Source organism: Hypanus sabinus, chromosome 10 (assembly GCF_030144855.1).
Source record: "Hypanus sabinus isolate sHypSab1 chromosome 10, sHypSab1.hap1, whole genome shotgun sequence".
Classification (NCBI taxonomy): domain Eukaryota; kingdom Metazoa; phylum Chordata; class Chondrichthyes; order Myliobatiformes; family Dasyatidae; genus Hypanus; species Hypanus sabinus.
Window position 1 is genome coordinate 37,887,401 of NC_082715.1, and position 14,960 is coordinate 37,902,360.

General features: G+C 37.9%; 1 long non-coding RNA gene across 3 annotated transcripts in view; it reads right to left on the bottom strand.

Moving 5' to 3' along the window:
- The window catches only part of LOC132400591 (uncharacterized), a 50,953-nt gene extending 44,417 nt beyond the window's left edge, over window positions 1-6,536 (bottom strand). For 2 of the 3 annotated variants that reach the window (XR_009514299.1, XR_009514298.1), the window contains exon 1: window positions 6,264-6,530. This is a non-coding gene — a long non-coding RNA (uncharacterized LOC132400591). Of the gene's footprint in view, window positions 1-6,263 lie in introns of all 3 variants that reach the window. The other variant, XR_009514300.1, reaches the window with a different exon arrangement.
- Between the last annotated feature and the right edge of the window lie 8,424 nt (window positions 6,537-14,960).

Genomic DNA, 14,960 nt, shown 5'->3' on the forward strand with positions numbered 1-14,960 from the left:
TGGCCAACCATTTTAATTTCTATCCCTATTTCCAATCCGACATGTCAATCTATGGCTTCCTTTATGCCATGAGGCTACCGTCATAGTGAAGGAGCAACACCTTATATTCCTTTAGGTAGCCTCCAACCTGATGGCATGAACTTCAATTTCTCCAACTTCTGGTAATTCCCCCTGCCCCCACTTCTTCAAAACCCCACTCTAATCTCTTGCCCTTCTCCTTACCAGCCTATCACCACTTCCTGGTTCCCCTCCTCCTTCACTTTCTCCCATGATCCACTCTCCTGTCCTATTAGATTCCTTCATCTCCAGCCCTTTACCTTTTCCACCTATCACCTCCCAGCTTTTTACTCAACCCACTTGACTTCAGCTATCACCGCTTAGATTGTCCTCCATTCCTTCCTCCCATTTTCTTATTCTGGCATTTTCCCCTTTCCTTTCCAGTCCTAATGAACAATCTCGGCCTAAAATGTCGACAGTTTATTGATTTCCAAAGATGCTGCCTGACCTGCTGAGTTGTGTGTATTGAGCTGTGAAAACAGCCGAGTCTATCTCACTAAACAATGTCCCATACACAGGTTCTGTCTACACTTCCTGCTGTCTTTGGAAAGCAAAGACACTATCAAGGATCCCTCCAGCTGCAGTCATCCTGTCTTTTCTCCTGTCCCATTGGGCAGTATATATAAAACCTCATGAGCATGAACCATCAGACTCACTGAAGGTTCTGTCCCACCATTATCAAACCCTCGAACAAACCTCTCAAACACTAAAGGATGAATTTTCAATCTCCCAGTCTATCTTGTTGTAGCTCTTGCACTTTATTTCTCTACCTGCCCTGCACAATGTATTCTTTTGACTACCTTGTGTATTATATAGGGCATGATCTGTCCGGATGGCATTCAAACAAAAGTCTTTTGCTCTTTCTCAGTACAATAATAAACCAAAACCAGCACTCAGTCTGTGTGGGAGCATTGCAATAGGTTTTAGTCTTTAAATCTCCAGGAAGAAATACAAAACTACACTTGTGGTTTATGTTGCCGACTGAGCTAGATCTAACATCAATTCAGTCAGACTACTTACAATCCAAAATCCTCATCTACTACTAACCAGGCTTTGAGCCCTCCATCCTTCCTTTCACAATTAGTGCTTGCTCCTCTCTTTGATCAATGACTCTTTTCGTCAGCTCAATTAAACATTAACTGACAATTTATACTCCTCCCATTGATTATCTGTACTCCAGCCACCGTAAACCTCAACCCATTCAAAATTCTGTTATCCAAATGCTGGCATATCAGGTCATATCCTTGCATCACCACTCAGGTTGTTGAGATATCAGTACTTGGCCTCCCAATGTCTTTAGTTAAAAACTATCATGCTGTATTTAAATGCATTATTATATACTTCAATCTGAAACCATCTAAAATCTAAAATCATTTCCCAGGTCTGGCTTTCTGTGATCCATCCCTTTCCCCTGCATCTAGCCAGCTCAGCTCCAACTTAAGATTGAGGCACAACAGGCAAACTCAAAATAATACATTTGTATCAAGTTTTGTGTCATATTGAGTTTTTGTGCTTAAGTCTTGGAATTAAGAACTTGCACAAGTAATGGCAGGTAATATTGCAAAATTGTAACTGTCATAAAATGGTATGGAAAACATAATTGGTTTCTGCACTGTTCATTTATATCTGTTTTATTCCTGAGTGTCATTCGTCCATTCATGTGATATTTATCTTGATTTGTGTCAGATGCAACAGTGAAATACTTTGTCAGGTCATTACAAGTTTTACTTCTTGCCTAATATGGAATACAAATTAATACATAAAAATGAATTTTACTAAGAATGTGTGTTAAATACTTAACTATATTGCGTCTTAAATGAAATGTATTGACACACACTTTACTGGTGCACATTTTAATTGAACAATTGAACTAGGATGTAAGTTCATCTTGGGTAGAAGTGTGAGACTGGCACATGGAGTAAAAAAACCCAGCAAATGGTAAACTGGCTGTCAATTCATGGTAGTCCCAAGTACAAACTATATTGGCATAATTTTGTTGATCTCTTAGGGCTCAGTCTAAATGATAAACTTCCTGAAATTATGCCATACTTTCTGTATGGGTGAGTATGTTCGTAGTTTATAGGCTATCCAGAAATTCCCATTCAAATTGAGAGAAGCCAAGTCATTGTGGTTCATTTTCTCAAAGTCACACATATGAAGGGCCAACATGTGGAGTTCATGGATGCTTCTTGTGTTGTGAGATTATGAAAAGGTCTGATCGTTCATTCATAGTTATTCAAATTGAGACAAAGAATTATTCAAAACAGAGTAGATTGGATGAAATTGCTTGATTTGGATTTCAGATTCAATCCCAGTACAGAGAACAATTTGATCAGACTGACAATAGGCTTAATGATCAACATTGTCCTTTCTTTGACTCTGGATTAGTTTCATGCCAACTTTCAGCAGATTAGCAGAAAAAAACACAGTACAAAATTCACATTTTAAGAAAGGGATGGAAAATTAAGCACATCAGGATAAGAAAGTGAGATTTGGCAGCATTAATTTGTTTTTCTTAAATTCAGTTTTCAATTTGTTTTAATCTTTTACTTTAATTTTCTCATTTGCCTACAGTGTGATGCCATTTTTAAATACCTGCTGTCATGCTTTTTGTAAGTCTCTGTATAAGTAAAACACTGAGAAATAAGGGCACCTCAACTGACTAATTATGTTATCCTGAGGTTTCTGTCAGCTAAAGCCTACAGCAATGGAGCACAAATCTGCAGGTCTTCCTTTACATTATACATCTCCTGGCTTGGAAATGTATTGCTGCTCTCTATTCGACAACACTCTGGGAGCACCTTTACCACCAAGACTGCACACCACTATTAATCAGGAGCTAACCTGACTAACTGCAATCAATGCTGAGCTTCTGGAGAAAGCACAGTCACTTTCCCTATTTAGTAACTTAGTTTAAGCAAGTCTTGGGGAATAGTTCAGTGTCTCAACAAACTTCCTGCTCAAAAAATGTTCACAGCCAGCCTGGTCTGTTGGGGGGGGGGGGGGGGGTGGAAACAACCAACAAACCTATTTCTTAATAGGGCCCAATCTGATTCAGAGCTGGAGCCTTATTAATATATTTTATTAATGTCAGGTAGCAGTGTGGACATCTAACCAGAAATATGAAAGCAAATATTGCCGATGGAGAAAATATGAAAAAGTAAAGTACTGGTAAATATATGTCACTGTATACAAGCCTGAGCTTTGTTTTCTTTGGGACATAATTCCGAGTAATTCCAAGAACCATAATAGAATCAATGAAAGACAGCAGACAAACAACTGATGTGCAAAAGACAACAAACTGTGCAAATTCAAAAGAGAAAAAAATAATGATACAAAATAAGCAATAAATATCGAGAACATGAGATGAAGAGTTCTTGAAAGTGAGTTAGTGTAAGCTCAATGACTGGTCAATATTCATCTAATAGCATTGACTCTGTTCTTCTCTTCTGCTTGACTTGTTGAGCTTTCCCTGCACTTTCTATTAATGTTATACCCAACAAATGCCAGAAATAATAGCACATTGTATTTACTTACCAAACACTTGGCTACAAAAATCTGCTTCTTGGCCCCTATTTTTCTCTAAAAAGGCAGGTAAAAGGCCTTTTAATTTCTACTCCAAAATTATTTGCATGCCATTTCTCAGTCCGTTTGGATATTTCACTTTGTTTATCAGTCCTGTGAATTCTGTTTGTTGCTTACCTTTGACTTTGTCCCAACTGATGAGACTTTCTCAATTCTGACTTCCTTGCAGCCAGAGTAGTCTCCCAGTCAATTGGGTGAAAATACCAGTGTTGTTTATGAACTACACCTATTGTACGAGTGAAAAATGGAAATAGATATACCATATGTTCTTTCTGTGAGTTGAAAGATATTTCTGCAAAACTTTCCCTTAAAAGATCATTTTTTCTGCATTTTATGGTAATGCAGCTTGTAGGTGACATTAGGTTATAAGGATCTTGCCTGGGCCAAACCAATTTTCCTGCTTTTTTGCCTTGTTTCTTTCATGTCCTTATCCAAGAACATGGGAATATGTTTTACAGCTTGTTGTATCATTTAGTTACTCTGCACAACAGTGATTCTTTTTCCATTAACCTCTTCTCAGATTGAGGTCAGTGGAAATAACCAAATGAGCAAAATAATATGAAAACCTTTACAGCCCAATGTTTTTTTAAAAAAAATTTCCCCTTCCAGGAAAATTTCCTGCACTTACAATTCACCAAATATAGCTGTCAAAAAGCCAAGTATGCACTGTGTGTGGCTACTTAAAAAAACAAATGTTTAAACATGAAGAGAAATGTTAATAATATTGTACGTATCTTTTTGTTTGCTTATATTGGCAGATTAATTGTGTTAATTTGAATCCTATGTATTTTATTATGGATGAGGCGGTCTTGATTATACTCATTTTATCTATTTTTATTGGCTATATTATGTTATTGATGACTCCCATGTCTCATATTGACTACACTAGCCTCTCAGTATCTTTTAAACTTTCTCCATCATTGATGCAGAACATTTATAGAAATTAGTTAATGAAGTTGCATTTTATTAGCAGGAGGTTCAGCCAACAAATTTTGAAAATGATTATTCAGGTCTGTTTTGAAAAATAAATCTAAATGATTCCAATATATCAATTCTACATCATTGATCTATTTATCATACTTTAGGATTAAAATAGCCAGGTGATTAGATGGATAACCAATAGAGTTTCAGCACAATATTATCTACTAATTGATGTTAACAATGAATAAAACTAGCAAAAGGACAAAGCATGAAACTGGCAACAGCATATTTCTCTTTACTTGTTATACCTCTCTACCTTAGTTATGTGCTCCATTCTTAAGCTCACTCTTTTCTCCTTTATCCAAATGACAAGTCTAAATCCAAATTTCCCAGCATTTACGAAGCCTCCTCATAAATTTATTTGCAAGAGATACAGGAAAGCAATGCAGCACCCTGACTTTAGCTTAATCTTCTCCAGAACAAGTTGCACCTAAAAATCTCTGCTGGGTAACCTGAATGCATAGAGCTTATTTTCTGACAGCCTTGTCCAACCATTTCATGGAAGGTACACCTTCCTTTCTTCAATGCTATGGAGGAAAACTGTAAAACAAACTCTTAGTCACTTTGAGGTTTTCCCCCCAGTATTCCTAGTTAATAGGTGAATATCTGTCCCTTATGAATGAGGAAGTATAGTGGTAATCAATTGGTTACAATGAGTTCTGATGAGAGAACTGTATTAGATTTCATTGTTCTTATGATCAAGTTTCTAGTTTTTAAAAAATCAAGTATAGATAATTGTATGAGAGTTTACAGGCAAATCTTTAATCAGAGCAAATTATTTCTGGCTGATGCATAAGAATCTGAAAGGGAAAACAGAAAAAGTGATTCAGACTAAAGTAGTGTAGGAATTACAATTAGTAGTGTAGGATGGCCCAAATTGCCTGTTTCTATCATTCTTTTGTCATTCCAAATCATCTGGTCATCTGCCACAATTACATTGCTCTTCTTGGTCATCTGTCAAATTTCTAGCATGGTTCATAGAATCACTATTTCTTGATGATATCATGGGAAGTGTTGATTACAAGTTTAATCAAGTGGAGGTGAGCCAACACTGACAAGTTTTTTTTTCTCTCTAATGTACAAATGTGTAGATTGACTCAGCTTCACATGAGGTTCCAATGAGATTTCCAATTACAATCAGACTTTCTTTTCAACTGAGTTTAAGAGCTAGTTTTAGTGATTTTAGAACAGTAGTCTTTAACCACTGGGTTTTGATTTATTTAAGATCTACATTCATTGCAGCTCAATACTCATTATTCTCCATCTGAGCTGCCATTCTTGATACTTTTTTAATCTTCCTGTAAGGGTGGCACACTTGGAACAACTAATAGAGCTGCAACGTCATAATGCCAGATACCTGGGGTCCTTCCTTATTGGGGTTTGCACACACTTTCTATTACTGTGTGAGTGCTGTACTGATTGGCCAGTTACAGTAAGTATAATTCCATTAGACAAATGAAGTACCCACTTCCTTCTAATAAACCCAGCCAAATCTAAAATAGATGTTGGTTATGAACCTTAATGTTTGGACATTGCTTACAGCAATTCCTACTCTACTTTAGTTGACACTTCTCCGGCTTCAGAATGCTTTGAGATGATCTGAAGTCTTGAAATGGCAAGTTCTTTCTTCCTTCACTTACCTTTTCAAAGTCTTTCCCAATGATGAATGTAACCTGAGGTTTTCTGCTTCAGCCTGCTTAGATCATGGTTCCAGTCATGCAGTCTCTAAAAGGCACTCTCACTGGAGCCTTGCAAGATCACGCTCAACCATTGAATTAGAAATACTGCCAGACCAAATACACTGGACTTCAGTAAGAGCAAGCAATGTGGTCAGCAGTCTGGCAATGGTTACTTTGCTCCATACAGCTGAAGAACCCAAGTGTATCTGTATAATTAGAAGGGAAAGTGATATGCAAAAAGATTCTCAGTTTGTGAATGTTCACTACCTGCACAGTGAGGTGTAACCTATTTAAAATGCAGTGGCAAGTTCATGCACTTGGTTACCTGGCAACTAATTTCTTCCTTGCAATTTCCTGAATTCAAGGACAAGAAAGTATACACGGTTATTGCAGGCTATATTGTCCTCCACATTGTGTCACATATGATGGAGGACAGTACAGTGTCACACAAGACCTCCTGTTCAAATCTCTTTCCGCTTATATTTCAAAGCCAGTGTTTTCAGGGACTTGAATTCCTCCCTAGTTCTCAGCACTTCCACAGATTATGAACTACGCTTTGCCAGTCTCACAAAAATTATAAATAATTTTAACAGCTCTTTCTCACACCTGCCCCTGCCTCTGCCCCACCCCATGGAATGTGCAGTACTCTTAAGCTACAGACATAGTGTCACAAATCTTATTTGCCTTTAGGAGTAGCGTTGGAGCTGTAAAAAAAATAGTTTCAATTATTCCCAAGTGGTATTTTGAAATCTTTCATATGTAGGATGAATGTACAACTCCTTAGACTTTAAATCTATCAATGTAAATGATGTACAGTAAGTAAAGTGCAAAGAAGAGTCATAATATCTTAATGTGCTGAAATTGCAGAAATACTGAATGGAATAAAATACCTAGCTGAAGATGTATGGGCTATAAACTGGATCTATTATCAATGAACCACTCTAAAGATCTTTGTATTCATGCAAAGTTCAAAAAAATGATTTTAAAAACTATGATTAAGTACTATATTAGTAATATTTTCCAAATTTTTCAACTACTGGCAATGATAAAATTGCAAATGGGAAATATGAAAGTAAATTGTTGCACTCTTTCAACCTTATTAATATCCTTCCTGTAATTCGGTGACCAAAACTGCACACAATACTCCAAATTCGGCCTCACCAATGCCTTCTACAACCTTACCATAACATTCCAACTCTTATACTCAATGCTTTGATTTATAAAGGCCAATGTACCAGAAGCTGTCTTTATGACCCTATCTAACTGTGACGCCATTTTTAGGGAATTATGTATCTGTATTCCCAGATCCCTCTGTTCTACTGCACTCCTCAGTGTCCTACCATTTACCTTGTATGCTCTACTTTGGTTTGTCCTTCCAAAGTGCAATACCTCAAACTTGTCTGCATAAATCTGCCATTTTTCAGCCCACTTTTCCAGCTGATCTAAATCCCGCTGCAAGCTTTGAAAACTTACCTCACTGTCTACTACACCTCCAATCTTTGTATCATCAGCAAATTTGCTGATCCAATTTACCACATTATTACCCAGATCATTAATGTAGATGACAAATAACAATGGACCCAGCACTGATCCCTGTGGCACACCACTAGTCACGGGCCTCCTCTCAGAGAAGCAATCCTCTACTACCACTCTCTGGCTTCTCCCTTTGAGCCAATGTCGAATCCAATTTACTACCTTTCCATGTAATATCATCAGCAAATTTGCTGATCCAATTTACCACATTATCATCTAGATCATTAAAATAGATGACAAATAACAATGGACCTACCACCGAACCCTGTGGCACACCATTAGTCACAAACCTCCAATCAGAGAGGGAACCATCAACTACCACTCTCTGGCATTTTCTGCAAAGCCAATGTCTAAATCAATTTACTAGCACATCTTGAATGCCAAATGACAGAGTCTTCTTTACCAACCTCCCATGCGGGACCTTGTTAAACACTTCGCTGAAGACCTTGTAGAAAACATCCATTACTTTGCCATCATCAGCTTTCCCAGTTACTTCCTTGAAAAACTCTATACAATTGGTCAGATATGACTCACTGCATACAAAGCCACGTTGACTATCCCTAATCAGTGCCTCTCTGCTAGGGCCAGTGCAATTTCTGCAGTAGCCTCCCACAAGCTTTGAGGAAAGAACTTGACATGCTCTGAGAATTTGTACACCTTAATTTGCCTCAATACAGCAAACACCTCCTCCTCTGTAATCTGTATTGAGTTCATGCATTGAACTGCATTGTCTCAAATCTATGGACTGTTGTTCATCTCCTGAGAAAATACAGATGCAAAGAATCCATCTGAGATCTCCCCCATCTCTTTTGACTCCACTCTGATTTTCCAGAGGACTAATTTTGTCCCTCGATGTCCTTTTGCTCTTAATATATCTGTTGAAGCCCTTGGGATTCTCCTTCACCTTTTAGTATCAACATTGAATTTTCCAGCTTCAAGTAACCCACAGCCCAGATGTTCTCCCACATACAATTACTTGTCTATTTGGTTTCTTCTCTCTTTATTTGCTGAAAGCCTATGAGCTGGTTCCAGAAGCCTATAGGCAAAGGTTTAGGAACCTGAGGAAATCTGTGAACCAGACTCATGTGGAATTTGCTTATGAGAAGTCAGTTTTGAGCGATGGTGCACATCTAAAAATGTGGATGATGATTTTGACAAACTGAAAGAGTTGGTTTTAATTGAAGAATTTAAAAGGTGTGCCCATAACAACATAAAGAATAATTTGGATGAGAAGGATACTGCAACTTTACAGGAATCTGCTAAATTAGCAGATGAGTTTGCTTCAACCCACAAGGTTAAATTTATGCTGATTAAGTCCTTCCAAAAGGGTAGTTTGGATAGTCAGGGTAAACCAGAAATTAAATCTGGGACTAGTGACAAAGGTAAGGATGAAGGGAGACAATTAAAGGAGAAACTTTCTGGTTCTACTTATCACTATTGCAAGAAACCTGTCATGTTATGGCTAAACGTTTCCTCCTGAAGAAGAAGAAAGAAAAGGAGGTAGTTCCAGATGCTTGTATTCAACACTTTGAAACACCTATAAACCCACAGGGTTCTGGACATTCTGATGAAGCTTTGTCAGAGGCTGAGACGTCAGAGCTAGTTAGAAAAGAATTCATTCCTTTTGTGTCAGAGGGGTTTGTTTCAGTGAATGAAGGGTCACCTCTGGTACCAGTGAAAATTCTTCAAGATACTGGGGCTTCTCAGACACTCTTGTTAGAAAATGTTCTAGAGTTTAGTGGTGAAACTGCCACCGGTGAGGTAAATCTTATTCAAGGCATTGGGGGTGACATTGTTTCTGTGCCTCTGCACAAGGTAATTTTGAAGTCAATTTTGAAAATTTGAAATTTTCAGGACCTGTAAAGACAGGGCTACGACCCAGTTTACAGGTGTAGGGTGTTTCTTTGTTGTTACGGAATGACCTAACAGGTGGTAAAGTTGTCCCTGCAGTGCAGCTGATGACTAAGCCAATCACTGATGACCCAAAGATGGATTCTAATATTTATCCATCCTGCATAGTAACTCGAGCTATAGCAGAGAAGCTAGCCAATGAGGATGGTTCTGTGCAGAATGGTTCCGCTACCTATGATAGCCCAAATCAGGATTCAGACTTTGATGACATGTCAGTGACTTTCCTGCCTTTATTGTTGGACCAGGATCCTTGTATTAGCTCTGACTATAAAGATTTGCCTTTGTCCAGGAAGGATTTTATACCAGAACAGACTAGAGATCTTGAGATTACAGCCTTGAAAGAAAGAGCTCTCTCAGGTGATGAGATTGTGAAAGTGCCAGTAGGGTATTATATCAAAGATGGGGTGTTAGTGAGGAAGTGGAGCCCACCTGGTATTCCTTCAAGTGAGGAATAGGACAATTGTTCACCAGGTTATAGTTCCTGAAATCTATAGGAATAAGATTTTAACCCTGGCCCATAGTATGCCATTGGGTGGCCATCTAGGTGTGAATAAAACTGTGGATAAGATTTTTAAACAATTCTTCTGGCCTGGTTTGAGGAAAGATGTTGTGACATTTTGCCAGACTTGTCACACTTGTCAGGCTGTGGGTAAACCTAATCAGGTCACCCCAGTGGCCCCACTGCAGCCTATTCCCACATTTAGTGAATCCTTTTCTAAAATTATTGTGGATTGTGTTGGCCCATTACCCTAGAATAAAGCTGGCCATCAGTATTTGTTAACCATCATGAGTACAGCAAGATTTTCCAAAGCCATACCTTTCAGAAAAATAAAAGCTCCAACTGTGTTGAAGGCTCTCATAAAGTTTTTCACCCTATTTGGTTTGCCTAAAGAAATCCAGTCTGATCAAGGAAGTAATTTTATGTTAGGATTATTCCAGCAGATAGTTTATAAGCTGGGAGCCAAACAAATGATGTCATCTGTGTACTATCCAGAATCCCAAGGGGCCTTAGAAAGATTCCATTCTACCCTCAACACCATGATTAGGACATTCTGTATTGAAAATGAGAAGGATTGGGATGAGGGAGTTCACGCTTTTATTTGCTGTAAGGGAGTCAGTGCAAGAGTCCCTTGGCTTTAGCCCCTTTGAACTTGTGTTTGGACCCCCAGGTCCGAGGTGCTTTGGCATTACTAAAAGAGCAGTGGATTAACAATGACCTGCATATTAATTTGTTGGACTATGTTTTAAAATTCAAGGACAGATTGCAAAGGGCTTGCAACTTAGTAAGGGAAAATTTAAAATTAGCCCAGAAAAGAATGATAAGGAAGCCAGAATAAAGCCATGAGATAAGGTATTGGTTCTTCTTCCTGTGCAAACAAACCCTCTGCAAGCTAAGTTTCACAGTCCTTATAAAATTTCCGATGTAACCAGGAAACTGGTACTTTTTTACATTCGACATGGTCTTGCTCTAAAATTCAACCTTTTTGGACAAATTTAAGACTTTTACTGGAACAAATTACAGGAACATAATTTCCTCATAATCCAATATTATTTTTACTAGGTGATATTGAAGGGATAAAACCGAAACTCAAACTAAATAAGTATCAGAAAGAATTTATAAAAATTGCACTGGCAGTAGCCAAAAAAGCTATTGCAGTTACTTGGAAATCGGATACACATTTAAGTATAGATTCTTGGAAGAAAGAAATCTATGGTTGTATTCCATTAGAAAAAATTACTTATAATTTAAGAGATAAATATGAAACATTTTTGAAAATTTGGAGCCCTTATTTACAAAAGACAGGATTAAATATATAGATGCTTTGAAGATGAAATAATTGGTTATTAGGGGAAAGAAATAAATATACATATTAAAATTATTACGAATTCCATGGAGCATGTGGAGATCTTCCAACAACCAGGCATTCTTTCTTTCTTTCTTTCTTTTTTTTTCTATAGGGCAGTTAGGGGGGAGGGGTTAAGGGGAGGGGGTATGGGTTATATACATTGTTTTTTCATACTTTGTAATCATTTAAAAATGCAATAAAAAAAAAGTTAAAAAAAAAATTGTGTCTAAAGTCAATGATGTGGATTATGTAGTCAAAAGACCAGCTAGCCAAGGGCCAACACAATTTTGTCACATAAACAAGTAGTGCCATGAGTTATACCATGAGAAACAGACAGTACCTGTGACGGTTGTTGTCAATAACAATGAAACTGAACTTTCTGGGAATTTACTAGCTGATCCATCTGAGGCCTATTTTAAATCAAACATTATTTCAGACAGATTGACAAATTTGACTATTTTGGAAAATCTTGATGAGAAATTGGCTCATTTACAGCCACAGCAGCAGCAGCAAATGAAGCAGTTAATCATGAAATTTAGGGATTTGTTCCCTGATGTTCCAAAAAGAACCATAGTCGCCTCACATGATGTAGATGTTGGTGATGCCAAACCCACAAAACAGCATCCATATCACATGAATAATTGGAAAATGTAGACTTGCTGAACAAGAGATTGAGTACATGTTGGAAAATTATATTATTAGGCATTCTACTTCAGATTGGAGCTCACCTTGTGTTATGGTACTTAAACTAGATGGTAGTATCAGGTTTTGCACTGATTACAGAAAGGTGAATGCTATAACAGATCTTTATCCCATCCCTAGAGTGGATGATTGTGTAGACAAGGTTGGAAAGGCTAAGTTTCTCACAAAGATTGATCTGTTACAAGGGTATTGGTGTGTTCCATTGACGGGATAGAATACAGAAATTTCTGCATTTGTAATGCCTTCTGGGTTGTATGAATACAATGTTCTGCCATTTGGGACAAAAAATGCTCCAGGAACATTCCAGAGAATGATTAATTCTGTAATTCAAGGGTTAGAACACACAGATGCCTATATTGATGATTTGGTCACAGGAAGTGACAGATAGGAAGCCCGTATCTCTGCAGTGGAAAAGCTGTTTGACAGTCTCTCAAAGGCCAACCTTACAGTTAACTTAGCTAAGAGTGAATTTGACCATGCCTCTGCGACCTATCTTGGTTATGTTGTAGGTCAAGACAGGTTGGCTCCTGTTCAGGCAAAAGTTCAGGCAATTTCTGATGTTCCCATTCCGACCAGTAAAAAAGCTCTTAGAAGATTCTTGGGAATGGTCGGATATTATCTCAAATTCTGTAAGAACTTTGCTGATGTTGCTCTCCAATTGACTAACCTCCTGAAAAAGGATGAAAAGTTTGTTTGGATAAAGCCTTGTCAGGAGGCATTTGATAAATTGAAAGCCATCTTACGTCACCTGACTTTGAAAAGTCATTTTCCCATAGCAGTGGATGCCAGTGATGAAGCTGCAGGAGCAGTGTTACTACAAAGGGGTGATTGTGATGATGTTGACCATCCTGAGGCTTACTTTTCAAAGAAATTCAATGAGCATCAAAGAAATTATTCCACTATAGAGAAGGAATTATTATCACTTATTCTGGCTTTGCAACATTTTGGTGTTTATGTTTGCCCAGCTCAGAAACCACTTGTGGTTTATACACATGTGGTTTATTTAATAATCCACTGGTGTTTTTGAGTAAGGTGAAAAACAAAAATAGATGATTGTTGAATTGGAGTTTGATTTTGAAGGAGTATGATCTCATGATAACTCACATTAAAGGCAGGGATAATATAATTGTTGACTGTCTTTCCAGATGTTAAGATGGGATGTACTTTTAATGGTGAAGTGGGATTTACTATTTGTATATTTTTCTGCAATATGTTATATTAGTCTGTAGTATGCTATATGGTAACTGTAAATGTATTGTTTAACATATTGTAGTTTGCAGTTAAAATTTTGCTCTTACAGATCCAAATTTTCCATTTTTGGGGGGAGGTGTTATGTGACCACTTACTGTAGGTGTCACTTTAAAATGCCTGGATGAGGCTGGACTATGACATCAGTATAACAAACTGCGACAGACCGCTGGGACTTACAGAAGAAGGAAAATGGGGGGGGGGGGGAGAGGGAGTGGAAGCTTTGGATTGTGGGCAGGAACAGCTCACTACGATAATGGGTAAAGTCTAATACTTTCCCAAGCCCAAAGGATTGGGTCGACCAATGGCACACAGTGCACATTGGATGTGTGACTGTCATTTCGTAAGATTGATACGTGGACTTTGTTGGATTACTCTGTGATGACCACTTTTGTTAACCCTTACATGGTTTCAGGTATGTTATGTGGTAACCACTTGTGCTAGGGTATATTCCGTGACTGTCTCCTTGTGATATTTCTATGTGGGTTTCCGGATGACTCGACGGATAAGATCTTTGGCGACTATTACTTCGTTTTCCCAGCAGGGAACCTGTGAAATTCTTCGTGATCACCCCTCTCCACATTTTAACGTGGATTTACCAGTCCCTCCCCTCACTTATCCTATGGATTTCTGGACTTTTCTGGTTTGCCATCTTAAGACTTTTGAGAACTGTTCCTAAGCTTGGCACTTTGGGAGCCACACACACACATAACACTGTTAACTTCTGTTTATTTTGTTTAATTTTCTGTATTTTGAGTAGATACTAATAAATATAGTGGTTTTAACATTAAAACCTGTCTCAGTTTGTGATCTATTGCTGCTGGTACATAACAACTGATTTATCTGTGGACTTGGCAGGGGAACTGCATCACCTTGGTTATAGTGAGGACTAGGCCTCAAGTTGCAGAGCCATCTGCTTACAGATGCTCAGGGAGAGAGGTGTCAGAGTGGTGCACTCCACCAGAGGTGGTGTGGTGCAGGATCCAAGCGAGATTCAATGCTGCCCCCAGTATTTGCTTGCCATAAGTCAAGCTGTATTGTGTTCAACTGCAGACTGCCACAACATTCATGGACTCAGGATTTTAGACTATATATTTTTTTGTGTGACTGTATTTTTCCAATATCTTATATGTGCTATATGTGCCTTGTGCTGCGTGTAACTGTTCAAACTGTGTTTTGCACCTTGGCTCCAGAATAACGCTGTTTCATTTGGCTGTATTTATGGATATTCATCAGCAACAGATTTAATTTCATTGGCATATGTCATGAAATTTGTTAACTTTGTGGCAGCAGTATAATATAATTCATAATAATTATAGAAAAAAAACTGAATTACAGTAAGTATTATATGCATATTAAATAGTTAACTTAAAATGAGTAATGCAAAAACAGAAAATAAAAAAAAACTACCTTCTAT